This window comes from Puma concolor, chromosome C2 (assembly GCF_028749965.1).
Source record: "Puma concolor isolate L17-30 chromosome C2, mPumCon1.1.hap2, whole genome shotgun sequence".
NCBI classification, from domain to species: Eukaryota; Metazoa; Chordata; class Mammalia; order Carnivora; family Felidae; genus Puma; species Puma concolor.
Window position 1 is genome coordinate 120,387,246 of NC_141675.1, and position 27,963 is coordinate 120,415,208.

General features: G+C 35.0%; 1 protein-coding gene and 1 long non-coding RNA gene across 3 annotated transcripts in view; both read left to right on the plus strand.

The window, feature by feature from the left end:
* Positions 1–27,963, plus strand: part of VGLL3 (vestigial like family member 3) — a 147,979-nt gene that overhangs the window by 37,868 nt on the left and 82,148 nt on the right. The window lies entirely within an intron of this gene.
* On the plus strand, positions 1,956–27,920 carry LOC147577512 (uncharacterized). 2 transcript variants are annotated; one of them, XR_015240367.1, is made up of 4 exons: positions 1,956–2,278; positions 21,637–21,709; positions 26,783–26,838; positions 27,720–27,920. It is a non-coding gene; the product is annotated as an uncharacterized LOC147577512 (long non-coding RNA). The 2 variants fall into 2 exon arrangements; XR_015240366.1 differs by lacking the exon at positions 21,637–21,709.

Genomic DNA, 27,963 nt, shown 5'->3' on the forward strand with positions numbered 1-27,963 from the left:
CTATTAAAGAATAACAAAAATATTAAAGAATACAAAAAACAAAAGAACTTGTAATATTAAAAGTAAAAGCAGAGCATAAATGAAAAACTTTAGTGTGTTTGGAAGGTAACTTAGGGTATATACTGCAGATAGTAAAGCAAAGTGGGTTATATTTCAGATAATGGAGCAAAAATATAAAAAAATATATATAAGAAAATTAGAAGATAAGCCCATGAAGGCCAGCCAATATTCAAATATTGCCATTCCAGAGAGGGAGAAGAGGGAAAATAAAAAACAGCATAAATGGAAAAATTTTACATTTTTCAAAGTCAGAAGAACATAAATTTTCATACTGCATATTCCCCTAGTTGCCGCCAAAGTACACCATTATGAAATTTCAGAGGGCCAAAATTAAGAACCTACAAACTTCCAGAAAGAATAGAAAACAAAAACTAAAAACAAACAAAAAAAACCCCAAATAATGAAAAAAGTACATATATATAATACTGGCATCAAACTAGAGTTCTCAGTGACAACCCTGGATACTTAGCAGACAATGGCACAATGCTTTCCAATTCTGAAGGACAGCCATTTTCAATGTATGATATACTAGAGTCTGCCACTATCAATTAATTGCTAGAGTAATATAAAATGTACTGAGACATGAAAGATGCAGAAACTTACTTCCTAGTCAGGATTTCTCAGGAGACTACTATAGGAGGTGGTCTACTAAAACAAGGGAATAAACCAAGACATTGAAAGCCATGGAATATAAAAAACACAAAACACAGCAAATTGAAAGGAATCCCCAAGAGGATTTTGAAAGGAGATGATAACTGGGTATGGAAATCAACCAATCAGACCAGAGCAACTCAACAGGCTCTGAGAAATGGTCCAAGAATCAGAAACTGAAATAATATCTGATACATTGAACAACTTTAGATATAGACAGCAACTGGCAAAGATTTTAGATTAAATAGAAAAGTAATCAAATAGTAAAACAACAACAAAAAAAAATTAGACAATTATAAGCCCCAGGGAATGTAAAATGTTATGGAACAAATTAATGTTTCGCTTTGAATCAAGAAGTGAGAGCATCTGTTTATTTTGTAGAGTTTTAGAGGTAAATGCTAAAAGAATTAGCTAATAGAATTGACAATGGTCAGAGATGGGAAATGAGGAAGATTCCAGGATACCATGTGTTTGTGTATGTGAGTATATGTATATATGTGTGTGTGTGTGTCTATGCTGCAAGCCTTGTATGTAGAACTATTTGACTATTTGATTCATGAAGAATTTATGCATGCATATATAAATTTGGAAAAAAAAAACCCATAAACAACAACAACAACAACAACAACAAGTGACTATTGAATTAATCCAAGCAAGATGTCCTGGTGGTTTGGACTAGGGCAGTGATAGCAGAGATGGAAGAGAGTGGATAGATTTGATAAGGAGGATGAGGGATACTGAATTGTCAAGTTAAGCTTTTAGGTTTCTTCATGAGCAACAGTGTGATAAACATCACCAGAATAAAAAGAGCAAAAAGAAGCATACATTAAAAAAACCGTAGCCAGAGGTGACATGAATATATTGAGTAATGACTCAGTATAAGCATCTGAAACTCAAAGGAAAGTTTAATCTGGAGATAAAAACCAGGAGTTCTGGGCACTAATGTAACTCATTAATTATGCCTTTAGCATCTGGAATGGTGCACATAGTCAATTACCAGAAAAAAAAAAAATAAACAGCAAATAAAGAGTCTTTCCATTAGCTGTTCATGAACACATATGGTCTCTCTCCATTTTCTCCTTTCCTCTCACATTTCACCTGGTCTTTCTAAACCTCTGGCCTCTTCTCCAGGGCCCAGTTGTCTGCGGTCCTTAAAGTTAAAAAAAAAAAAAAAAAGTGAATCCTGGCAACATCATAATGGTATAATCTTGCTGTCTTCACTATAAGAGAACACTTAGGTCTATGTTTCTTCAGCCTCCTGCATTATGGATTTAATAAGTTCTCTTGTCTCTCTACTCAGTTTTATTACATTCCCTTCCCACCAAAATGTCTATGGGATGGGATTGTGGGGACTCTCCCATGTTAAAATGACATGTTAATATGACATTGAAGGCTGCCAGTTAACCTGAGACAAGACTGTACAGTGATAACTGAAGAGGGCATAAAAATGAGTCCTGACTCACTCCAACATTAAAATGTTGCACAGAACAGAAGCAGGAAAATTTTGAAATAGTGGCCAATGAAGAAAAGAGAACATCCAGGAGGATTTAGTGTCACAGAAGCCAAGGTAAGAGAGTTTCTAGGAAGGAGAAACCAACTATGTGGAAAGTTCATGGATGTTGTTTTTACAGTGAGTCGCTAAGAGGGTCCATTAGATTTGACAAAATTGTGGTTAATTGGTGATTTTTTAGCATAAATTCAGTGGAGTGATTGGTGAGAGTGAAAAGTTGTTAGATGGAAACTGTGACTTCTCAATTTCTCTTTAGACATTTTAAAGTCTTGAAAAAATATTTCGTTAAAGCTTAGGATATCCAGGGGTCATGGTGAAGATTTGGCTTAAAATAAGTGATAACACTTTCATTTGAATTTTTTCCCTTTTGAAATTAAAGATACCTACCTTTTTCTGTGCCTTCATTTTAAATATATAAACATTCACATATGGAGATATGTGAAATACTTATAAAAATGAAATGCTTATTAAAAAAACAGACAAAAAGCTGCATTTTAAAAATATTTGACCAAATAAGTTTGCTTCATTTACACTTTGCTAGTGAAATGTCTGCTTTGCCCTGTGGCACTTAATATAGCACAGTAAACACAAGTTTAACTTAAGAATGATACAGCAATATATTTTGGTATAATAAAAATTGAATATTTCTTAAATTGCAGTATCTTACTATTTATTAACCTTCCTCTTTATGTAAGAACATTTGCCTTCAGTTATCTAACTTTATGTATGTAATAATGCTATAAATGCAAAATAGAGTGTATTTATGAATGGAACTAGGGGAAAATGAAGTGGAATTGTTTTTGAATTTGAAGAGACCATTGCATAACATTTTGATTTGTAAGCCAACAATGGCAGAACCCATTCCTATTAGGGTCTGGAAGCATTCAGGTCACGTTGCTTTCAGGATCATTTGAGATCCTTCTATTTGAATAGTCTTGGCTTGTGTTAAAAGTCTTTATTCTTGCCTTGTGTACATTAGAGGGATGCTTAGCAACCTTGTGGTTGTAATATTTCTGAAACTCTTGGGTCACTTTCAGTGAATATCAATTCAAACAGCATTGGTCTTGAAAAGGTTGATTTACAGCTTTGCATTTAGAATAAGAACAGCACATGCCTTCTTGGGCTCAGGGAAGTCATCTCAATTCCTTCTGTCTCTGTTTTTACTATTGTATTTCCTCCTGTCATATCTATCTAGAGTACTGGAGCAAAGGTAAACAGCCTCAGAGTCCTGGAATATCGTACCTTTCTCAATGGTCTGAAAGAGCCTTGCATCTTATTCTATTTGGAGCATCCCTGGAGATATTTTTATCTAGTCCTCTCAGCTGATTGAGAGGAGTCAAAGAGCCAATCTTTTATTCAGGGTCCTCACTTAACTATTGCCAACTCAGGCTTTACCACTACAGCATATAATAAAAAGACTTGGGAAAAGGAGAGAGACATTGCCAAAATTTTGTTTGACTCAGTCAAAAACTGGAGTATGTGTAATTTTTTACTCACAGCAGAATTGGAAGAAACAAAAATACTAACAGTATTAGACCAACTAAAACTGTGGTCCACAACCTCTACATCTTTATTTAAACCCAGGCTAAAGGGAAGGAGTGGTGGTAGAGTAGAAGCAGCAATGTGTTAGTGAAAGGCCAAATTTGTTATGATTTTTGTGTGATCTTGGACAAATCACCTCTCTGTTGTGAGGTTTCCTAGTCAATAAAATGAGAAGGTTCTACCAAATGACTCCAAAGGATCTGTTGTGTTCTTATATTCAAATATTCATTCCTACCCTCTGGACAAGCCTTACGGGTGAGCTCTGAATATCTATTTGGTGAAAATATTACTCATAATTTCAGTGACTTACTGATGTAGGCCTAAAGAATAGATTTTCAAAAACAGCTCTCCATGGTGTTTCAAGGTAGCACTATACTCATGACTCAACGTTTCTTTATTGAATGTTTGCACAGATAGGCAGAAAGATAAAATAATTTGTTTTCCTTTCTGGAATATAATCATTTCAATTATGTGTCACATATCTCATGCTTTTAAAAAGGTGAAGGACATTTGCTTCCCTTCCACAAATGTCATTTACTTTTCTGTCAAATATCACTGAATTTTAATAGTAGACATAAAGATACTCCTCCTTTAAATGTTAAGGTTTTAGGATTAAGCTGCAAATAATTGATTATGTAAAAAATGTTTTAAAAAGTTTTATTAAGTATCTATGTGAGACAAAAGAAATTTTTTTAATGAAACACAAAATGGTTGAATTTCTCATTTATAATATATTAATGCTATGTGAGACACAGTGTCTTATATAAGTCTTTCCAAACAGGGCTGTAGTAAAAATGTGTACAATGTGATTTCTTAAAAAGAAAAGTCTATATGTAAGTGGTTCATGAAATTTACTCAGATATGTATGCAGCCTACACATTAATGAAATACTGTTTTTTTAGGCATTTTCAAAGATGATGGGCTAATAATCTCCCATTTGCAGCACCATGGATGGATTTGAGCACATTATGCTGAGAGATAAATGAGAGAAAAACAAATACTGTATGACATCACTTATATGTGGAATCTAAAAGAGTTAAACCTGTAAAAAAGCAGAGTAAAATTGTGGTTACCTGGGGATGTGGTAGGGGGGATAAGAGTGATGGTGTTTAAGGCTACAAATTTGTAACAAGTAGTAAATAAGCCATAGAAACCTAATGCATGGTATAATAAACGTAGACATGAATATTGTACCACAATTAGATAAATATTGCTGTATCAGTAATCATATTGCAATGTATAAATGTATCAAAGTGACATGTACATCTTAAATTCACTCAATGTTATATGTCAAAATTATTCAGTGTAAAACAGTGATGGGATGGAGCTATATATAATGGTTGCTTCATAATATTATCTGCTGAAAAGCTGTTGTTTTGAGAGCTCTCCTGCTGTGTTGTTAATAATAGTAGGATCTTAAATGGAGCTATTACCTCCACTCTATAAATCACAATTGTTTTTTTTTAACCTTATTTTTTATTTTTTAAAATTAACATCCAAATTAGTTAGCATATAGTGCAACAATGATTTCAGGAGTAGATTCCTTGGTGCCCCTTACCCATTTAGTCCATCCCCCCTCCCACAACCCCTCCAGCAACCCTCAGTTTGTTCTCCATATTTATGAGTCTCTTCTGTTTTGTGCCCCTCCCTGTTTTTATATTAGTTTTGTTTCCCTTCTGTTATGTTCATCTGTTTTGTCTCTTAAAGTCCTCATATGAGTGAAGTCATATGATTTTTGTCTTTCTCTAATTTCACTTAGCATAATACCCTCCAGTTCCATCCACATAGTTGCAAATGGCAAGATTTCATTCTTTTTGATTGCCAAGTAATACTCCATTGTATATATATACCACATTTTCTTTATCCAATTCATCTATATAAATCACACTTGTTTTTATTTTTTTTTTAGTTTTTTTTTTAACGTTTATTTATGTTTGAGACAGAGAGAGAGACAGAGCATGAATAGGGGAGGGTCAGAGAGAGATGGAGACACAGAATCTGAAACAGGCTCCAGGCTCTGAGCTGTCAGCACAGAGCCCGACACGGGGCTCGAACTCACGGACCGCGAGATCATGACCTGAGCCGAAGTCGGCCGCTTAACCGACTGAGCCACCCAGGCACCCCAAAATCACACTTGTTTTTAATCAAAGAACATTAACATGAGTTAGTTGCCACTGAGGGATTATTCAGGTTAAAAGGACCTACTTTGAGCACTTAGATTTAGGGTAGAAACACACATTTTTTTTTTTTTTTAGGCAAAGATTTGGTTCATAAATCATATTGGGGAAAAGTAATTCCATTAGCCAAGTAAAAGAGAATGATTCTACTGGTATAGAAGGAAGAGAAAACACAATCTTGAGTGGAATATAGGTCCCATCGCTGCACTTGTACCAAGGGCACCTGCTTTATGAAGTTCAGTTCTGCTGCCCAGAATTCTGGGAAAAGAGTTCTGGGGAGGAAGATATTATCACCTAGTTACCAATTATACCTTTGAAGATTTCTAGTACTTTCAGCTACCTGACTTTTTTTTTTTAAACCTCAAAATATTTCACCAACTTTCATGGATGGTAATTGTGTGTTTAGTGTCCATTACTTGTAAAAACGCAGAAGGTCAAAAATGTATCATGAATTCAGAAACTCTGAAATGAAAACAGCACTTACATACTGAAATGTTGTAAACATTTGTGAGATATATGTGTGAGACAGAGTTTATTCTGTCTGTAAGCAATCCCTGGAGCATTTATGGATTTGCACGCATTGGTGAGGCTTAGCCCTCAGATTTCTGAAGCCTGTGGTTCTCATACTTCCTGCAATGCAGTAGACACAGTGGATGAAATTCCTATGTGTCATATGCTGTGGAGTGTTAGACATATGAAATCGTGCCAGAGTTGTTTTAGGTGAGTCATTCTAAGAGCAGTTAATGATTATGTCAATAATTAACGCCCCTATTTAAAGATTTCACCAATATTATGAGTTATGCACAATCTTGGCTCAGTTAGTATATAACACCACCCCTTTTCTCTGGCTGAAGATGCAACCCATGCAAGCCTGTGAAACTGATGCATTGTAGCCACTCTTGAATCTGCCATAATTTTTAAGTGTTAATCATACATTTTGTCCATTTTTATTTTTGAAAAATGACCCCAAATTTGGCTCACAACTGTAGCTATCTCCCACTTGAAAACCGCTAATAGAGAATTGCTTTGCTTTTGATGCTATAGATAACCATACATTCACATGCATGGGGCCTGGGCCAGGCTGCACCCAAAATTTCCTGCAACTTCTATGAATCTCATGAAATTCTGTTAAGCAAAATATAAATATAACTTTTCTCTATATGACTGCATAGATAAAAATGACAGTATTCAGCCAAAGACTTAAAAGATTCGGTTACATCTGATTGACCTAACTGAAAAATGCTGGCATGAACTGCAAAGATATGCTCATCGATCAGCTCTTGCTCAGGGGGCATTTAGGAAAAGACATATGCTTATGTAGCAGCAGTTCAATTCTCAGCATGCTGCTATAATTACATGCTTCAGTGTGTGTGCTTAATGGCAAGTGGCATGAAAACCAGAACTGCCTTAGTGAACACAAGGCTGATGGTTTAAAGATCTACACTTTCCTAGGTACTAAAGACTTGATCATCTTTAGAATAAGATGGTACTTTTCTAAAAGATGTTTTCACGAATACAATCACTGTTTCCTATCTCAGCATAGTCTTTATTTACTGAAAATCTACGTTTATTTATTTTCAAGACGTATTTCATTGGGTTATTTGATTTTTTTCGTCCTTAATTGTTGGGGCTAGAAATGCTAAGTTGACAGGCAACTGAAGAGCATCATTTTCTTTCTTTATGGCACCAATAATGAAGAGGCCCTAAAAGTAAAGGGGTAAAATAATAAACTCTGAGTGAGGTTTGTCATTGATAACACCACCCCCTCCCCCAATTGCCAGTGTTTTCTGCTCAACATGTTATGCTGAAAATCTCATTATTCACAAAAACTCTGTTTTTCCATCTTTTGTTTCAAAAATGCTCTTTGAGGGGTGCCTGGGTGGCTCAGTCAGTTGAGCATTTGACTTTGGCTCGGGTCATAATCTTGTGGTTTGCAGGTTCATGCACTGCATCGGGCTCTGCATTGACAGCTCGGAGCTTGAAGCCTGCTTCGGGTTCTGTGTCTCCCTCTCTCTCTGCCCTTCCCCTGTTTATGTTCTGTCTCTGTCTCTCAAAAAATAAAAAAATGTTAAAATTTTTTTTTTTAATTTAAAAAAGTAAACAAAAATGCTCTTTGGAAAAGAGGTGAATTTACTAGTTAGTTCATGAAGTTTAAGCATCAGGTCACTTCTGTTGCACAGCAACCCCAAATCCTGTACCTAATTTTTATTCATAATAGTGTATTATTTTTTTTTTTAAAGAGAGTTTCAGTATCACAAAACTTGAATCAGCCCCCACTCATGCAGTTCAGTCCAGAGTTTCTTCCAAAGGCCTGGCATTTACACAGAGCCCAAAGCCTTAAAATAGAGACATGGCTGTCACCAATGAATTTCAGGTACACACCAATGAGGAACAAAAAAAACCTTTCCAGAATTTGGAATCAAGTATTTCTGCATTGATACATAGATATCTCCGTGGAGTATGGGGGTGCTCTGATTCATTCTCTCTTGTTTCGTGTGACATGGCTAGGCCTTCTTTTATTTGTGAAAAATTTGCAAATAATAACGGTAACAGAAAGAATAGTTAGTTATTATTGAATACTTGGTAATTCCTTTGCAAAACTGTGGCTTCCACTATAAAACTTTGAATAAACTTAGTGAAGAACTTTCCTAAATATCAGATATGAATCAGAAAGTAAGGATAATTCAGGTTTTGGAGGTAGCTTTTGGGTTCAGGAAATGTAAGAGCAGTTTGTTTATTGCTTGTTCTTTAAGTCCCTGGAAAATTTAGTCAATGTTTTGAGCTAAAATTTTTTAAATTTCCTTTTAAATATGTAGTAAAAAAAAATCTTTCATCACCTTAAATTACCCCATTTCAGATAAAGAACAAAAAATCAGTCTCTTCTAATTGGAAGTCATCTTGGATTACACATTTCAGTCTCTCATCTAATTTGTGAAGATCCTCTCTACCCATTTTAGCAGACCATGTAGCTTCAGTTCCATTGTTTGTAAACATCTCCAGTTTTCAGCCAAATCTCTCTCTACAGCAAGAGGCAGCAAACTGTAGCCCTTGAGCCAAAGTCTACCCTGTGGCTTATTTTTCTATGACCCACAAGCTAAGAATGGATATTACTTTTGTATTTAATTAATTATTATTATTTTTAATTTTAAACTTTTTATTGGTAATGACAGTGGGTTCTTGATGATTTTGAATTTAGGATAATTGTCTTCCTAGCTTTTTTTGTTTGTTTTTTTCAGAGTAACTACACTAGAATAAGGATTTTTAAAACTCATCTTAAACATAGGATGGATTATTTCATTAAAATAGAATTTACTGCATACAGTTATATTTTATTTTTTTTATATTAACCATATTTTCTTTTTTAACTTTATTTTTCACTTTTTAAAATTTACATCCAAATCAGTTGGTATATAGTGAAACAATGATTTCAGTAGATTCCTTAATGCCCCTTACCCATTTAGCCCATCCCTGCTCCCACAACCCCTCTAGTAACCCTCAGTTTGTTCTCCATATTTATGAGTCTCTTTTGTCCCCCTCCCTGTTTTCATATTATTTTTGTTTCCCTTCCCTTATGTTCATCTGTTTTGTCTCTTAAAGTCCTCATATGAGTAAAGTCATATGATTTTTGTCTTTCTCTGACTAATTTCACTTAGCATAACACCCTCCAGTTCCATCCATGTAGTAGCAAATAGCAAGATTTCATTCTTTTTGAGTGCCGAGTAATACTCCATTGTATATATATACCACTTCTTCTTTATCCATTCATCCATCGATGGACATTTGGGCTCTTTCCATACTTTGCCAATTTTGATAGTGCTGCTATAAACATGGGGGTGCATGTGTCCCTTCGAAACAGCACACCTGTATCCTTTGGATAAATGCCTAGTAGTGCAATTGCTGGGTCATAGGGTAGTTCTATTTTTAGTTTTTTGAGGAACCTCCATACTGTTTTCCAGAGTGGCTGCACCAGCTTGCATTCCCACCAACAATGCAAAAGAGATCCTCTTTCTTCGCATCCTCGCCAACATCTGTTGTTGCCTGAGTTGTTAATGTTAGCCATTCTGACAGGTGTGAGGTGGTATCTCATTGTGGTTTTGATTTGTATTTCCCTGATGATGAGTGATGTTGAGCATTTTTTCATGTGTTGGTTGGTGACATGTTGAGTAAGAAATTGCTGCGGGCAAGATCAAAGAGGTTTTTGCCTGCTTTCTCCTCGAGGATTTTGATGGCTTCCTGTCTTACATTGAAGTCTTTCATCCACTTTGAGTTTATTTGTGTGTATGGTATAAGAAAGTGGTCCAGGTTCATTCTTCTGCATGTCACTGTCCAGTTTTCCCAGCACCACTTGCTAAAGAGACTGTCTTTATTCCATTGGATATTCTTTCCTGCTTTGTCAAAACTTAGTTGGCCATAAGTTTGTGGGCCCATTTCTGCGTTCTCTATTATGCTGCATTGATCTGAGTGTCTGTTCTTGTGCCAGTACCATACTGTCTTGATGATTACAGCTTTGTAATAGATCTTGAAGTCCGGGATTGTGATGCCTCCTGCTTTGGTTTTCTTTTTCAAGATTGCTTTCACTCTTTGGGGTCTTTTCTGGTTCCATACAAATTTTAGGATTATTTGTTGTAGCTCGGTGAAGAATGCTGCTGTTACTTTGATAGGGATCGCCTTGAATATGTTGATTCCTTTGGGTAGTATTGACATTATAACAGTATTTGTTCTTCCTATCCAGGAGCATGGAATCTTTTTCCATTTCTTTGTGTCTTCTTCAATTTCTTTCATAAGCTTTCTATAGTTTTCAGTGTATAGATTTTTTACCTCTTTGATTAGATTTATTCCTAGGTATTTTATGGTTTTTGGTGCAACTGTAAATGGGATTGATTCCTTGATTTCTCTTTCTGTCACTTCATTGTTGGTGTATAGGAATGCAACCAATTTCTGTGCATTGATTTTATATCCTGCAACTTTGCTGAATTCATGAATCAGTTCTAGCAGTTTTTTGGTGGAATCTTTTGGGTTTTCCATATACAGTATCATGTCATCTGCAAAGAGTGAAAGGTTGACCTCCTCCTGGCCCATTTGGATGCCTTTTATTTCTTTGTGTTGTCTGATTGCAGAGTCTAAGACTTCCAATACTATGTTGAATAACAGCGGCGAGGGTGGACATCCCTGTCTTGTTCCTGACTTTAGGGGGAAAGCTCTCAGTTTTTCCCCATTGAGGATGATATTGGTGTTGGGTCACTCATATATGGCTTTTATGATCTCAAGGTATGATCCTTCTATCCCTACTTTCTTGAGGGTTTTTATCAAGAAAGGATGCTGTATTTTGTCAAATGCTTTCTCTGCATCTATTGAGAGGATCATATGGTTCTTGTCCTTTCTTCTATTCATGTGATGAATCACGTTAATTGTTTTGTGGAGATTGAACCAGCCCTGCATCCCAAGTATAAATCCCACTTGGTCGTGGTGAATAATTGTTTTTAATGTATTGTTGGATCCGGTTGGCTAATATCTTGTTGAGGATTTTCGCATCCATGTTCATCAGGGAAAATGGTCTATAGTTCTCCTTTTTAGTGGGGTCTCTGTCTGGTTTTGGAATCAGGGTAATGCTGCCTTCATAGAAAGAGTTTGGAAGATTTCCTTCCATTTCTATTTTTTGGAACAGTTTCAAGAGAATAGGTGTTAACTCTTCCTTAAATGGTGGGTAGAATTCCCCTGGAAAGCCATCTGGCCCTGGACTCTTACTTTTTGGCAGATTTTTATTACTAATTTGATTTCCTTACTGGTTATGGGTCTGTTCAAATTTTCTATTTCTTCCTGTTTCAGTTTTGGTAGTGTATATGTTTCTGGGAATTTGTCCATTTCTTCCAGATTGCCCATTTTATTGGCATATAATTATTCATAATATTCTCTTATTATTGTTTTTATTTCTCTTGTGTTGGTTGTGATTTCTCCTCTTTCATTCTTGATTTTACTTATTTGGATCCTTTCCTTTTTCTTCTTGATCAAACTGGCTAGTGGTTTATCACTTTTGTTAATTCTTTCAAAGAACTAGCTTCTGGTTTCATTGATCTGTAATACTGTTTCTTTCATTTCGATACCATTAATTTCTGCTCTAATCTTTATTATTTCCTATCTTCTGCTGGTTTTGGGTTTTATTTGCTGTTCTTTTTCCAGCTCCTTATGGCGTAAAGTTAGGTTGTGTATCTGAGATCTTTCTTCCTTCTTTAGGAAGGCCTGGATTGTTATATATTTTCCTCTTATGACCGCCTTTGCTGCATCCCAGAGGTTTTGGGTTGTGGTGCTATCATTTCATTTACTTCCATATACTTTTTAATTTCTTCTTTAACTGCTTTGGTTAGCCCATTCATTCTTTAGTAGGATGTTCTTCGTTCTCCAAGTATTTGTTACCTTTCCAAACTTGTTCTTGTGGTTGATTTCGAGTTTCATAGCATTGTGGTCTGAAAATATGCATAGTATGATCTTGATCTTTTTGTACTTACTTATGGCTGATTTGTGTCCCAGTATATGGTCTATTCTGGAGAACGTTCCATGTGCACTGGAGAAGAATGTATATTCTGCTGCTTTAGAATGAAATGTTCTGAATATATCTGTTAAGTCTATCTGGTCCAATGTGTTATTCAAAGCCATTGTTTTCTTGTTGATTTTTTTTATTAGAAGGTCTGTCCATTGCTGTGAGTGGGGTGTTGAAGTCTCCTACTATTATGGTATTACTATTGATGAGTTTCTTGATGTTTGTGAGTAATTGACTTATATATTTGGGTTCTCCCACATTTGGCACATAAATGTTTACAATTGTTAGGTCTTCTTGGTTTATAGACCCCTTGATTATAATATAATGCCCTCTGCATCTCTTGATACAGTCTTTATTTTAAAGTCTAGATTGTCTGATATAAGTATGGCTACTCCGGCTTTCTTTTGTTGATCATTAGCATGGTAGATGGTTCTCCATCCCCTTATTTTCAATCTGTAGGTGTCTTTAGGTCTAAAGTGGGTCTCTTGTAAACAGCATATAAATAAGTCTTGTTTTCTTATCCATTCTTTTACCCTATGTCTTTTGATTGGAGCATTGAGTCCATTGATGTTTAGAATGAGTACTGAAAGATACGAATTTATTGCCATTATGATGCTTGTAGAGTTGGAGTTTCTGGCTGTGTTCTCTGGTCCTTTCTAATCTTTTGTTGCTTTTGGTGTGTGTGTATATATATATATATTTTTTTTTTTTCATCTTTTCTCCCCTCAGAGGCTCCCCCTTAAATTTCTTGCAGAGCTGGTTTAGTGGTCACAAACTCCTTTAATTTTTGTTTGGGAAACTTTTGATCTCTCCTTCTATTTTGAATGACAGCCTTGCTGGATAGTTCTTGGCTGCATATTTTTCTGATTCAGCACACTGACTATATCCCGCCACTCCTTTCTGGCCTGCCAAGTTTCTGTGGATAGGTCTGCTGCAAAACTGATCTGTCTTCCCTTGTATGTTAGGGACTTTTTTTCCCTTGCTGCTTTCATGATTCTCTCCTTGCCTGAGTATTTTACCACATACAATTTTAAAAGTTTTCAATGAATTTGATTATTTCCTTAATGTTGCAGAACTGTAATTATGCTCATTTGCCTTGCTTTTAGCACAATTAAAGAAATTTTTAAAAATTTTTAATTGAAGTATAGTTGACACACAATATTATATTAGTTTCAGGAGTATAACATAGTGATTCAATAATTATAAACTTTATGAATTGCTTACCATGGTAAATGTAGTTATCATCTGTCACCAAACAATGGTATTATAATTTTATTAATTATATTCCCTTTGCTGTACTTTTTATCTCCATGACTTGTTTATTTTATTTTTAATAATTTTTAAAATAATATTTTTAAAGTTTATTTAGTTTGAAAGCAGTGGAGGAAAGAGAGAGAAGAAGAGAGAGAATCCCAAGGGGGCTCTATGCTGTCAGGAGAGTGTCCTCTCCTCTTATAATTTCCCAAAAGCTTTGCATAATACCATATTGTATCTTCCTTAAATGCCTTATATAATTCATCAGTGAAGCTCTGTGTCTGGAAATTTTTTGTATTTTTCTTGACTAAAAAAATTCAACAACAGATATGAGGCTACTTTGGTTTTCTTTTTTGTATTCCAATTTGGTAAGTTGTGATTTTTAAGGAATATATGCATTTCACCTGTCAGTTTCATTGGCACAATGTTGTTATAACATTTTAAATATTAATATCATCTGTAGTGATATTCTCTCTTATCATGATATTGGTACTGTGTGTATTTCTCTCTTTTTTTATTTTTCATGATCAATATTCCTAGGAATTTAACAATTTTATTAACCACATCAAAGAACTGATTTTGACTATTGATTTTAGCTACTGTTGCTGATCTATTTTGTATTTCATTGATTCCCACTATTATCTTTAATAGTGTATTCCTTTTATTAATTTCCTTTATAATTTTGCTTTTTGTAAAATGTATTTTAAAGTGGCAGCATAGATTTTGTATCTTTCCCTTTAAAAAAATTTATTTCTATTTATTTTTGAGAGAGAGAGAGTACAGGGGAGGGGCAGAGAGAGAGGGGGAGAGAGATCTCAAGCAGGCTCTGTGCTGTCAGTGCAGAGTCTGACTTGGGGCTTGATCTTATGAACTGAGAGATCATGCTGGAGCTGAAATCAAGAGTCAGCTCTTGAAAGTGAAATCTTGAAGCATGAAATCATGCTTAACTGAATGAACCACCTAGGTGCCCCTTATTTATTTCATAACTGGAAATTTGTATCTCTTTTAATTCCCTTCACCTATTTGCCCATCCACCCTCCCACACCCTTTCCTCTGGCAACTGCTAGGTTTTTTGGGGTTTTTTGGGTTTTTTTTTGTATTTATGAGTCTGTTTCTGTTTTTGTCTTGTTGTTATTTGTTTGTTTTATTTTTATATTCCACATGTAAGTGAAATTATATGGTATTTGTTTTTTCTGACTTATTTCATTTAATGTAATACTCTCTATATCCATCCATGTTGTCACAAATGTCAAGATTCATTCTTTTTTATGGCTGAGTAATATTCCATTGTGTATATATACCACACCATCTGTATCCATTTATCTATTGATGGACACAGGTTGCTTTTATATCTTGGGTATTGTAAATAATGCTGCAATAAACATAGGGGAACATATGTCTTTTCAAATTAGCGTTTTCATTTTCTTTGGGTAAATATCTAGAAGTGGAATTGCTAGGTCATATGGTATTTCTACTTTTAATTTTTTGAGCAAACTACATACTGTTTTCTATAATGGCTACACCAATTTACATTCCCACAAACAATGCATGAGAGTTCCCTCTTCTCCACATTCTCGTCAAAACTTGTTATTTTTTATCTCTTTTCTTTTTGATACTAGCCATTCTGATAGGTGTGAGGTGGTACTTTTTTGTTAATGTTTATTTTTGAGAGAGAGAGAGAGAGAGAAAGAGAGAATCCGAAGCAGGCTCCAGGCTTCGAGCTGTTAGCACAGAGCCTGACGGGGGGCTCAAACCCACAAACTGTGAGATCATGACCTGAGCTGAAGTTGGATGCTCAACCGAGCCACCCAGGCGCCCCTGGTGTGAGGTGATATTGATTTGCATTTCCCTAATGATTAGTGATGTTGAACATCTTTTCATGTGCCTGTTGGCTTTCTGTATGTCTTCTTTGAAAAAAATGTGCAGGTCCTCTGCCCATTTTTAAATCAGTTTTTTTTTTTTTTTATTTTTTTTTTTCAACATTTATTTATTTTTGGGACAGAGAGAGACAGAGCATGAATGGGGGAGGGGCAGAGAGAGAGGGAGACACAGAATCGGAAACAGGCTCCAGGCTCTGAACCATCAGCCCAGAGCCCGACGCGGGGCTCGAACTCACTGACCGCGAGATCATGACCTGGCTGAAGTCGGACGCTTAACCGACTGCACCACCCAGGCGCCCCATAAATCAGTTTGTTTTTTTGGTGTTGAGTTGTATGAGTTCTTTATATATTCTGGGTAATTAACCCTTCATTGAATATATAATTTGCAAATATCTTCTACCATTCACTAGGTTGTCTTTTTGTTTCGTTATTTCTTTCTCTATGCAAAAACCTTTTTATTTTGATGTAGTCCCAGTAGTTTATTTTTTCTTTTGTTTCCATTGCCTGAGGAGACACATCCAGAAAAATGTTGCTATGGTCGATGTTCATGAGTTTATTGCCTTTGTTTTCTTTGAAGAGTTTTATAACTTCAGGTCTTACTTTTAGCTAATCCATTGTGCTTTTATTTGTTTATTTATTTATTTATTTATTTAGGTATGGTATGATATAAGAAAGTGGTGCAGTTTCATTCTTCTGCATATAGCTGTCCAGTCTTCCTACACCATTTATTGAAGATACTATCTCTTCTCTTCTTCATTGTATATTCTTGCTTCCTTTGTTGTAGATCAGTTGACCTTATAAATATGGCTTTATTTCTGGACTCTTTTTTGTGTTCCATTGATACATACATAGGTCTATTTCTATGCCTATGACATATTATTTTCAGTAGTATAGCTTTGTAGTTAGTTTGAAATATGGGATTGTGTTACCTCCAGCTTTATTCCTCTTTCTCAAGATTGCTTTAGCTATTCAGTCTTTTGTGGTTCCATACAAATTTGGGGATTTTTTTGCTCTAGTTCTGTGAAGAATACTATTGGTATTTTGATGGGGATTGTGTTGAACCTATAGATGACTTTGAGTAGTATGAACATTTTAAGAATATTCATTCTAACAATTCATGAACATGCTATATCTTTCCATTTATTTACATCATCTTCTCTTTCTTTCATCAGCATCTTATAGTTTTTAGAGTAGGTATTACTTACTTTTTATTTTATTTTATTTTATTTTATTTTGAGGGAGAGAGAGAGTGTGTGTGTGAGCAGGGGAGGGGCAGAAAGAGAGAGAATCCCAAGTAGGTTCTGTGCAGGGCCGGATCCCACAGACCCTGAGATCATGACCTGAACCAAAACTGAGTCGGATGCTTAACTGACTGAGTCACCCAGGTGCCCCACAGAATAGATATTACATTTTTAAATGATTGAGAAAAATCAAAGGAAGACTAATATTTAATTACATAGGACAATTAAATTCAAATTAAGTGTCTATAAATACAGTTTTACTGGGACACAGCTATGCTCGTTATATTTATTCACAATGGCTGCTTTTGTGACACAGGCAGAGATGAGTAGTAACAGATAACTTATGGCCCACAAAGCCTAAAATATTTGCAGTCTGGCCTTTTATAGAAAAAAAATTCTTGACCAGGAAACACACAAAATAGATTTATTTTCTTTTCATTTCAGACTCCTCTCTCTGGCTCTCTGGCTCTCTTTTAAAATTGGAGAATATCTTTATTTTGCTTTCACATTTTTTTCTTAATTGAGGTAACTATAGATTCATATGAAATTGTATGAAATAAAATGAGATATTCTTTGTATATTTTTCCCAGTTTCCCCCAATGGTAATATTTTGCAAAACTACAGTATAATATTACAATCAAAATATTGGCAGTGATAACCATCTATTGATTTAATTTAGATTGCCCCAGTTTTAGTTGTACTCATTATGCATATATATGTGCTATACAATTTTTCTCACCTGGGTATATCCATGTATGCAGCAACATAGTCTGAACAGAGTCTTTTATTCTTAAGCTTTCGTGCTTTTATTCATTCTTACGTGGCATAGTTTGGAAGTTCTGTCCATCTTTACTAATTTCTGATAGCTTTGCAGTTTATCAATATCCCCTTTAAAGTATCTATGTTGCATTCAAGTAGTTGCAGTTTTCAAAAGAATTTAGAAAATATTACTAATGAAGGTTAAAGCAAGATAGGAGATACATAACTTTGGCAAATGTCAGAAGCTATTATGATATTCTTTAGGGACAAACAATTGTGATGTGCCTGAGCAAAGTTGAAAAGTAACACAGTAGTCAAAATATCAATAGCCAAATCAAAATATACTTTATGCATTAGATATTCAAAGAATGTAAACAATCCAAATCATTAATAAAGAAAAAATTATAAAATCTTCTAGAATTTAGAAACTAGAATAGCAAAGGTTGGGGAGGATAGACAAAGGAGGAAAGGACAGAAAGAAAGAAAGAAAAAAAGAAGGAAGGAAGAAAGTAAGGAGGGGTCATGTATTACTAGATCTGAAGAATAGAGAACATAGATCCAACATATAAATGTTTCTAAAGAATAAACCAGGACAAACAAAACATGAGCAACCATAGTGTTTATGGAATGAAACTTCACTATGATAAATAAAAGCATGTATCTAGAGATTAAAAGTATTCATTATTAATATGTCCCAAGTAACAATAATAATAATAATAATAATATAATAACAATAGTAAGAAGAGACATATACTAGATATATACTAGTAACATTTTATTTTATTTTTTATTTTTTTTATTTTTTTTTTTATTAAGAATTTTTTTTTTTTTTCAACGTTTATTTATTTTTGGGACAGAGAGAGACAGAGCATGAACGGGGGAGGGGCAGAGAGAGAGGGAGACACAGAATCGGAAACAGGCTCCAGGCTCTGAGCCATCAGCCCAGAGCCTGACACGGGGCTCGAACTCACAGACCGCGAGATCGTGACCTGGCTGAAGTCGGACGCTTAACCGACTGCGCCACCCAGGCGCCCCTATACTAGTAACATTTTAAATCTCTATGACCTAGATAGAATTCCAAAAGTTTATTGGCAGGAAAAAATAAATTAGGTAACTAAAAACAAACTTCAAAAATTTGAGGAAAATATGTTTCAACTGATAATTATAAATTGATTTAGATATTTACTTACAAAGGCAAGAATAATTAATTTTCACGTAATTACAAGTTCAGAAAACATACTATCTACATGTATTTTCTAACAGAAAAAAATTAGATATCGACACTGAGCAATAATTCAAAATATAAAGAAAAATTACAGTATTATCAAATTATGTGATGAAAGGTCTATGTGAAGCATACCCATATTACTTTGTTTTCTTTGATTAATTATTTTTGTTTCAATGGGCCAAACCAGCACTTGTGGTCCCTACTAAGGCTACACCTTAAATTAATAGAAAAAAAAAGATCATGTTCTGCAGGATTTAAAAAACATACCCTAAGAATTTTCTAGCATCTCAGTTCTTGAGTCTTTCTTACTTTTCAGTACTTAGTACTCCTGATAATTATTTTTTCTAATTTATTCACTTTAACTCTGGAACATTGATTTTTAAAAACTTTTTTATTTTTAAATAGTTATAGACTTACAAAAACTTGCAAAAGCAGTAGAGTTCCGGGACGCTTGGGTGACTCAGTCAGTTGAGAGTCTGTCTTTGATCCAGGTTATGATCTCGCAGTTTGTGAGTTTAAGCCCCACGTCAGGCTCGCTGCTGTCAAACTGTCAGTTCTGGGCCTGGTTCAAATCCTCTGTCCCCTTCTGTCTGCCCCTCCCCTCTTGGCTCTCCCCCAAAATAAAAATACATTAAAAAAAATAGTAGACTTCCTTCATATTTGTCATCTCACTTCTATTAATAATAACCTCACATAACCATGATATAATGATCAAAACCAGGAAATTGGTATCACTATAATACTATTAACGAAAATACAGACATTCAGTTTCAGCTGTTGTCCTACTGTCTTTTTGTCTCATCTAAGATTGGATCCAGGCTTTCACATTATCTTTAATTGTTATTTAGTTTACCCTTAGTTACAGTAGGAACAGTTCCTCAATTTTTTTTTTCTTTTTTGGGCATTTGATTTGTGACCTTGGCCCTTTTGAAGACTACTGGTTGGGTATTGTTTTTAACTCCAACAGGTAGCTCTCTGAGGTCAACTGGAATGAATACAGAAAAATAGGTGTCTTATTTTGAAAAATATGAAAGTGAGACCCATCTAGTGGACAAAATATTGTATCACACAATAACCAAATGCTACTTTATCTTTCTGTATAAATATAGGCACAATACAAATATAGTTATATATAGATACAGATATAGATATAGGTATATACATATGTAAAGTGTAAGTCAATCAAATAATTTCTTCTTGAATTATTTGCTGAAATAAAAATGGCAATAACCAGTTTTATAATCCAAATTAGCTATTTTGTGAAATCAAGTGCATATCTAGAAAACTCTAAAGATGGTTTTGAAAATGCTAATTTGAACTCTTAGGAAAATTTAGATCTGGCATTTACTTATCTATATATATCCCTAGTATCTTTCAGATAATGGACTTTCACAATTTTGGAAATTATACTGAGTAAGGGCCCTGGCATGTGTATGTATTTTGATAACTTTCATCACTCCGTTTCAAATATAATCTCTGCCTGTTGGTCAGTGTCAAAAAATGAAGGAAAACTACCAGGAATAAATCAGGTTCTTTTTTTTTTTTTTTTTTTTTATTACAGGTAACTAGTTTTCTGAATGAATGGAATTTACTCATAATTTAATTTGTAAAGGGATTTAAATTCTCTTAAAGTTGGCAAGTAGAGCAAGTTAATGCCTTTCTTAAGTGTGGATATGTTTTTGTCTTTTGAATTAAGAAGCTTACGGTAGACAAGCAATGAACCAAAGGAAGAGAACATTTAATTATCTTAAAACATGGGGTTCTGAAAATTTTCAGTAGATGCACTACCTTAGCCATAAGTTAAAGGAAGGAAACCACAAAGCCTAGACAAAGTAGGCAAATGGAATTGGAAGCTATTCAAGTCAAGATCAGATGAGAATAAAAAATGAATTTTATAAATAGATAAAATATTCCCTTTAACTTAAACACTGAAGTGCACCTTCTGGTTTTATTTCTATTTATATTTACCAAAAGTAGTTTTCTGTGATGAAAAACAACTTTTCCCCTTCCAGTGAAATCTGTAAAATGTAAACTGTTAGATATCTGTAGGCTCTTCTAGAATGCACAGCTGGAAAAACAAGGATATGTAAACCCTGAGATGGTTTGGGTCTATTTCAAGGTTTTGTTCTTGGCCTTATGCATGAACCAAAAAGTTGCCCTTGGCTTCTAAATTTGGGAATGACAATTTAAAACTTTCAAATATGTGTTTCATTGGTGCATATTACGTATAGAAATTGTCCATTTAAAAATATTTAATATTTACCAAGTGTAATAAAGGACTAGAAATATGTATTTAATAATAATAGTAATAGTAATAATAATAATAATAATAATAATAATAATTTGGCTTTTCTATGAAAGTGACATTTTTTCCTAAGCCTGAGCATTATCTACAATCATCTTTAGGCACATTATTTTTTCTGAAAGTTGGTAATTTTTGGCTTAATATGCCCAGTATGGTTAAAAAGTAATGTTTTTATATATTTAGCATGTTTCATTGTACCCTGATAGTGTAAAAACTCCTTATGCATAAACACTCATATGGGAATAATAAAAAAAATATATTATCCTTTGTAACCATGTAAATCAAACCTGGCAGCTGGTGCTTGGCATATAGAGAAGACCCACAAAATTATTGTTCCAAATTATGATGAGTAAGTGAACCCAAAGTGACCCCTGGCACAACTAGATAACAAGTTGGTCAAAAAAAGAATTACTAGCAATTATGCTTTCTGATTGCCTACAAGCAGACAACGAAATTTGTGGCTGGTGTAATCTCATGTATGTCTGTTTTCATAGCTAGCTTCTTGGTCTGGCCCCTTGTGCACCATGGACAAAAGAGAAAGGATTTGTTTTTTCCTTCAGAATCAGAGTACATATTCTTTCTTAACTCTCTCCCTGCCCCTCCCCACATTAGCTTATGCATGTAACTTCTGTAATGTGTATGAGATAATATGCAAAAATCAACTGTTGTGAATTTACTACTATTAAAGCTTTTATAATTAGTAGTAAATCACTGCTGAATGAGCCTTTCATGGAAGCATATTTTGGTGGATTCGGGAGGAAACCAGCAAACCAAAATGAGAGGAGAGTTTATTGATGAGATGATGGAAGAGATATGATGTCCCAAGACCAACTTCTTCCACTTCACAATTTGTCCTGAAACAGCTTTGATAGAAATTAGTGGATTTGGACCCTGCCACTTGTCACTGTTTCATATCTTAGTTGTGCTGTTGAGCAGAATACTATTGTAAAGATAATTATGTTTCCTTTTGTGTTTCCCACCTGGATTTATTCCCACCTGGATTATTTCTGCTTGCAGAGTCAGCAGAAAGACTTTGTTGTCTTCATCACTTCCTGGAGGGGAGTGTCAAAACAAAAACACAGTGACCACAATAGGCACAACAACCAAAACAAAAATAATTTTAAAAGGAGAAAATGTTTGAGCTTCTTCTTAGCTTTGGTTTTCAGATACTTAAGGCCTTGAGGGTTATGGAGAAGATTTGAGATATAGATAAAAATATGTGAAGGGAAAATGATTCCCTTTTCCATGATTTCTCCCAAAAGGAGAGAAGGGAGATGGAGAAGATGTTATAAGAACAAAGGTTGGAAGGGTTGTGGAAATGGATAAAGAGATTGATCATGTACCTCTCGTCTATGGTTAGAGTTTTGGGATTATGACCTCTGGCCTAGAAACCATAGAAAACGTTGCAGCAATTTATGTGATCTTAACATGTCATGGAAACAATTTATATTAATAGGCAATAACAAACTGATTTGCAAGGACTACAAGAGTAGGAATTTCAGCGTTGAGCTGAATGGTCTGATGACTAAGGATTACACGCAGCAATGCACGGATGGAAGAGTTAAAAATGTGGTTCCCCACCCCTAAGTACTTGGAATTATTTAACCTAAAACTTAAAACAACCCCAGGAAAGAGGCAGGGAGCCTGAACTGACTTAAAACAATTTTCTCCTACATTGACAAAATGAGTGCTGAAAATAAAATTAAATTGTGTTACAAAAAAGTAATATATATTTCTTGCACACTGAGTTCTTGCATACTTAAATAAGATTCATACCAGTTATTAACATACACGTTACAAACATCTTGCAATAAGGGAAGACTCAGGCTATTTGCAAAGGTGGCAACATTTAGCACCGTCTGAAAGATGAATAAGAATGTGCCAGATGTATAATGGATGATGAGCACTTAGGAAAAGGGAGAGTAAATGCAGTCCTGTAAAATAATGAGAAAGAATTGTATGTTTGAGTAAGATCAAGAGATAATTTAGAGTACAGTCACCTAAGAATTAGCAGACAGAGAGCCATGAGGATGAAAAAGTAGACACAGCTGGAATATTAAAATCCTAAGAAGTGCTAATATTAAAAGCTAAGAAGTGTTGGGTTAGTCCTGCAGTTGATGTGGATCTGTTAAAGTAGTTTAACCAGAGGAGCGGTGTGAACAAATTTGATTTTTATAAAGATAACTCAGGTAGAGTGTGTAGGATTCTTTCAAACGTGTTGAGAATACAGGCAGACCGACCAGTTAGGAAGCTGGTGAGAAACTATTATGGTTTAAACCATGGGAGTGCAGATAGAGGCAATTGAGATTTGCTTGGCATGTGCATTGATGAGACTTGGCAGGTTAGGCATTAGTTATGAGGGAGCGGTTGATGATATCTCCCAGTTTCTGAATGGAATGTTAGTGCAATTAATCAAGCAAGATAAGGAATACAGGGAGGAGATTTGTAGAGATGAACAGTTGACTATTGGAAAGAGATTCTTGGATTTCTGGAAGATTTCTGGACTAAAAGCAGATTAGGGAAATTCCATGACCACAAAACATGATTTGGATAAATTTGTATAGATTTTCAAATATTTGCCTTCCCTACTTCTCTGTCACTTTCCTTCTTCATTCAGGCAACAAAATCTGATATTTTCAATGCTGCTCAAAGTTGACATCTCCTATGCCTCTGACTTCATATTTGATTTCAATTTGACTTTTATTGTACTTTTTCTCTGTTGATTTAATTTTGAGATCTTGAATATACTCCTCTTGCCTCAGGAAGATTTAAAATAACTTTGCCCTGCTTTGTGGCAGGATATAGGCCATGAACCATTGCAATAAAACTGGAAAATAATAAACTAGGAGGCAATGTATTTCCATACTCTGTAGACAGAAAATCATCTTGCAGATGGACCAAGCAGGAATTCACTCACCTACTGAGCAGGTGGCAGCTACATAGAATCAACTTACTACTACATATACCAATCGCTCCAATTATTATAATAACTAATAATACTTACACAGCGATTTTTCATTCTAAACTCATATTTTAGGTGCTTTACATATATTAGTTCATTTAGTTCCTGCTTTAACCCTATGAAGTAGTTACTATCATTATTCCCATTCTACAGACGAAGAAACTGAGATACATAAAAATTAAAATTAAATTGGTCAATGTTGCACAGTAATGTGGTTTCAAATGTAAGCTATGTAGCTCCAGAGATGCTCTCACTCAATATATAATGTTCATTTGCACTATTTTCCTATGCTGTTGTAACAAATTGTTACAGACCTAATGGCTTAAAACCACACAAATTTACTTTCTTCCAGTTCTGAAGTCCAGAAGCTCAAAAAGGACGAAAATGCATTAAAATCAAGGACTATGCTCCTGGAGGTTCTAGGGAAGAGTCCATTTGTTACCTTTTCCAGCTTCTAGAGGCACCCTGAATCCCTTGGCTTGTACCTCTTTCTTTCATCTTTGAAGTCAGCAATATAGCATCTTCAAATCTTTTTAAGTCCGCTACCATTGTCACATCTCCTTCTCTGACTTTGATCCTCCTGAATCCCCCTTATAAGAATACCTGTGATTCAGTTGGGCCCCCCCAATAATCCGGAATAATCTCCCTACGTCGAGATTCTAATCTTAATCATGTCTGCAAAGTTACTTTTGCCACATAAGGCAACATATTCACAGGTTTCAAGGATATTTCAAAGGACTATTCTGTCTACAACACCATTCTTGATATTTTCACTGATAGGGAGGATATCTTCTCCCTGGAAGACCTCAATATTAGCCTTCTGTGTTTCTACATTTCTGCAATTATTTTATTCGAAAATAACATCTTACTCCCTCATATGAATGTGTGCTCACCTGCACACGTGCACACACACACACACACACACACACACACACTTGCCCACTCCTATAACATAATTTTCCAATGTGGAAAAAGAAGTTTGCATTAAACACATGAAATGACATGGATAAGACCTGGTACTGTGATGGTTAAGACCTATACTCTTGCCTAGACACTCAAGGAGCACCAGAAAATTCAGTCATCAAGAAGTATGGAGCACCAGCTTCTTCAACTGTGTATGTACATATATTCACCACACAAAATCCTTTGAAGATGTTTTGGTTTATTTGTTGATTTTACACCACTCTGTTTTCCAAAGAATTTAAAGCCCCTATTGAAGCTGGGCCGGGATTATAATTTTCAATTATTCGGTGCTAATATATTCTCACCAAACATGTAGGAAGATACCAAATATGTAATGGTTTGGAGTGGCCTATACTTCATTCCAGAATTCCTACACTTGAGTCAAGGGTAGGTTAACAAAACAATGTATACAGTTATATATTTATTTATATATATGTATATACATATGTACATATATATATACATATATATATGTATATATATATGTACATATATATATATATATATATATATGTACATATATATATATATATATATATATATATGTCAGGAATCACTCCATGATTCTTTCAAATGGCATAAGGTTATATTCTCTGGAGGGAGAATTGTTGACAGGAGATCAAGGTCAAGGATTTCTTGGTCTTTGTTGTATAATAGACTAAGCCTTTAGCTGTCATTCACTTTAATAACTCTTCCATAGTCCTTTACATTCCCAGGTGAACACAACATAGAATTATATATTTAAATAATGTGAGTAAAACTCCAATGTTGCAGTAGCATTGTTTTAAACTTTGCCTCTATTTTGGGAATAAAGAAGATTCAAGTGCTAAATCTTTTTATATTTTTCATATAAAGTGGGTGAATCTACCTTTGAGCTATTGTTCTATTTGGAGACAGCCCTGGATTATGGTTAGCTTTAAGTGGTCTTTAGCCCTGAGATTTTTTTTAATGTTTATTAATTTTTGAGAGAGAGAGAGCATGAGCAGGGGAAGGACAGAGAGGGCCGGTGGGGGGTGGGGGGGTGACAGAGGACCTGAAGCAGGTTCTGTGCTGACAGCAGACAGCACAATACAGGACTCGATCTCCCAAACAGTGAGATCATGAACTAAGCCAAGATCAAGGATCAGATAGATGCTTAACAGACTGAACCACCCAGGCATCCCAGTCCTAAGCCTTCTATTTATCAGTCTATAGGATTTTTATTCTTCCCACATATATATTACCTGCAATCTTCAGAAACAAGTGGAAGCTATCTCTTTTCTTTTTCTTTTTATTCTTTGTGCTATTAGGATAAAAACAGCGAGTTTTTATAAATGAGTTGTATCTTGTTCATGTCTATTAAACTGGCAAATTGGCACAGTTCCACATTATTTTTAACTTCTTTTCCTAGAATCTATTTACCTATTTTGAAATATTTAGAAAATTATTCTTTTTTATGGATTAAACATTCTGTTACATATTCATTTGCTAAGTACTTAGAAAAGTAAAATGTCAAATTTGAAACTTTTGTACTGTGTGGTACAGCCCGTTTTCCACATTCAGGAGAAAAACAGGTCATACCTACTAACTAAAAGAACACCTTCCCAAATTTTCATTTGATATAAAATACTTGGTTAGTAAGCAAAGCATCTTTCTCTTTTCCCCCAAACTGCTTAGATTTAAAGGTATATCTTAAATACAGCTTTGAAAAATCATTGAAGTTACTTTCTTTTTAGCAGAAGAATGTACCAGGGACTGTATTGATGTTTGAAATCTGGAATTACAGGATAAGGCAAGTTGACTATTAAGACTGGCAGAAATGACTCTCTTAAATTCTTGCTGTTCTTCCAAGAGGTAACAAAACCTAATCCTAGAAATACAACATATTTGTTTTAGTTGAAAGTATGGTCTGGAGTTTCCTGGCCTTTTATAAACTTCCTCACCCAACTTGCCCAGACTCCAATGTGTGAACAGGAAGGATTGTGAACACTGCAAATTAGTGCACATGTGACCAGATTCTCATTAAATGCTTGTTGACTGAGTTGCTAGCTCCAGTAAGAACTGGTACTGGAAGTGTGGTCTGGGAAAGGACTGGGGGAGGGGCGGGTGGTAAGGGAGCAAATACAGGCAGCCATAGGAAAGTATGCTGCTTACAGCCTAAGGAAACCTCAGGTCCAAATGATCCTGGATTTATAGTCTAAGTGGGAGGAAGAACAGAAGAGCGTTGTGAGTTACTATAATCCCCCCTCCTCCACAGTTTTGCTCTTCATGATTTCAGTTTCCCGCAGTCAAGCAGATTGCAGAAGCAGAGATCCTCCTTCTGAGCGTTGTCAGAAGGTCAGCAGTAGCCTAATGTTGTATCCCAATACCTGTGTCATCCACTTGATTCCACCTCATCATGCAGGCATTTTATCATCCCTCATGATCCCAAGAAGAAGAAGGCTGAATATAGTATAATAAAATATTCTGAGAGAGAGAGAGAGAAAGAGAGAGAGAGAGAAACTACATTTACATAACTTCTATTACAGTTAGTGCTATAATTACTCTATTTTATTGTTATTGTTGTTAATCTCTTACTGTGCCTATTTTATAAATTAAATTTTACCATAAATATGTATGAATAGGAAAAAAAAACACAGAATATACAGGATTCAGTCCTGTCCACTTTTTCAGGTATTCACTGGGAGGCTTGGAATGCATCCCCCACAGGTAAGGGGCGACCAATGTATTTTTTTTCAAGAGGAATTTCGTATTGCAAAACCGGACCACAATCGACACTAAAAGAAATTAACTGACCTGAGCATCAAGAGAACTGGATTTTAACCATTCTGAAACATGTGATATAATCTGGAGTAAAATTCTTCACCAGTGCTGTATCTGGCTCATACTTTGTACACTTGGGGCATGTAGGTCAGGT